The sequence below is a fragment of the Buceros rhinoceros genome, unplaced genomic scaffold (assembly GCF_000710305.1).
Source record: "Buceros rhinoceros silvestris isolate BGI_N320 unplaced genomic scaffold, ASM71030v1 scaffold9934, whole genome shotgun sequence".
Lineage (NCBI taxonomy): Eukaryota > Metazoa > Chordata > Aves > Bucerotiformes > Bucerotidae > Buceros > Buceros rhinoceros.
The window spans coordinates 38,320-40,636 of NW_010407670.1; positions in this window are offsets into that span (position 1 = coordinate 38,320).

A 2,317-nucleotide genomic window follows, 5' to 3' on the forward strand; every position below is an offset into this window, starting at 1 on the left:
GCCCCGGCGATATTCTTTAACTGGAAAGTTGGAAGAAGGAAGGAAAAAAAAATAATAATAAAAAAAAAGATTTGTAACAAAGAGCGGAAAAGGCTTTTGACCCTCCCAGCTACTGTGGAAACGTCCGTGGCTGCTGAACAATGTGAGTCTGGTTCCTGTGTGGGGCGCAAATGTCTCTGACAGGGGGGAAAAAAAGGTGGTAGGAATACAGCTTATTCAAGGAACTTCTGAGCTGGGCTGCCTTCTAAACTTATCTGTGAACAGGAACTCGGCTTTTATCAACTGCCTTCTCCCCTGGGCACAGGAAAAGGATGTTAGCTTAAAGGAAAGGAAGAGGAAAGAAAGGAAAGAAATTACTGACTGGTGTAATGGATTCTCCTGACGGTGCCAGCAAACGTCACAGACCTGCTTGCTCCAGTGTCAGCACATGGGGTTCTTCTACAGTTTCCCTGGCTTTAGCAGCAGAATATTCATGGTATGTACAACAAACTACGGGTGTTAAGGGGTTCAGAGCAAATGCAGAGCAAAGAGGAGCTTACAAACCCCGGAGTTTGCATGGCCTTTGCAAAGTAGCTCTGTGAATCGCGCTCTGTCCCATCAATGTGGAAGATCTTCCGGAGAGGTCAGGATTACCAAACACTTTTAAGAATTTCTGTTTGGGTTGTCATCTCTGGATCTCACACCTGATTTTTTTGGTGTGTTTTTACTTAGTGTTACCAAAAAACCGCTTGCCCAGTGCTGCTGTACAGGAACTCTGTCACCACATCCTAATAATCAATGAAAAAAAAAAATAGGCTGCGGACGTCAGATGTATTTTTCTTACTGGTTTTGCTTTACTTGATGGTGTTGCTTTTAGTTTTGCTGCCGTCGTAAACTGTCTCTTGCTGTCTTGCGGGGCGATGTGCTCTGGCGTTTTTAAGAATAAAGTGAGGAAGGAAGATGCTCTGCTGACAGATCAGGTGGGAGTGCTGGTGCAGGACTGCACCACTCTGAGTGGTGAGATGCGCAGTCTGGAGTTCAGAATGTCCTGCCAAGCATTAAACATGAAGCTTCTCTGGAGTCATTCCAATGCCGGCTGGCAAACAGAGGGTAAGGTCTCTCTAGGATTTTGGAAGGCCATGTTGTTGAAGACTGTGAATTGGCATCTCCTTATCGCTGCTGGATCTGCACCCCTCTCCTGACTGCCCCTCTTTTACGTTTAGTGGAAGCACCTAGAAGAACACAAGAATGCCATGCTGACCTGCGACAGACACCCCTGTGGAAGAGCAGTTAAGCCCCAGGGCCAGCGGCAGTGGCACATGGGGGAAGGCAGAGACAGGTTTTGATAATTTTAAGGACAAAACCTGCTGTTGCTGTTGTAGTCACTTCTCCAGGGAGATGGAATCACAAGTTCTGGTCTGAAGACTGAAAGAAATAAGCAACTTCCCTCTGTTCCTTCCTGCTGCTTTTATTTCAGAATCGTGTGCATCCTGCTGTAGTACATGTCAATGTGTGAATATTTTATGTGCCCTGTTTCACATACAAAAGTGCCTTTCGTACAAGTACCTGGATGTGACCTAAGCTTTCTGTTTGTTTGCTTGATAGGACCCATTTCCAGGGGGGAACCAAAACAAATACGAGACAAAACAAACATCAGGCTTATAACCCGCACTGCTGTGTGACCATGGTTTGTAGGAGAGTGATCTTGTGCTACAAAGATTGTGTCCTGCTCCCAACCCCTTCGGACTTGTCTTTCAACAGATACCATTCCACTTAGCCCTAACTCATCCATTAAATCTTTATTCTTCATGGATGTAATGCCTCCCATGTGGGTGGGCAATGTTTCTCTGCCACCCTCCTGCCTCAGAACGCCTGCTGCTCCTTCCGGTGCAAGAACCCCTTCTCCGTGCCTTTGTCATGGTGCTCCTAGGAGTGCAGCAGGTGGGAGGCACAGATTGCTCAGCCACTGGCCAGTTAATAATTCAGCGTGACTTCGGTAGCAGTTATGAAAGATGGTAAAATATTGAGCGTGCTGGGGACTGGTGTCTCTTTCCTTGCGATGGGTATAGCAGAGGATGCTGCCACGAGCACGTGGAAGGCGTGAATTATTCAAAGGACCTTCCCTATCAACCGCTGGTTAAAATTTCTCTCTGATAACTGTTCTGATTTGGGGTGTCCGAATAACACGTTCAGGTCATGCTGTTGGTTCGTAACATCAGATTTACTGGCGGACTGAGCTGTAAATTTTCTTGCTCTATCATCTGTAGAGGAACAGGTATGTGCACTTGTTTAGGAACAAGGTGCACCACAACTTTGCCTTGTTATTTTTTCAGCTGGT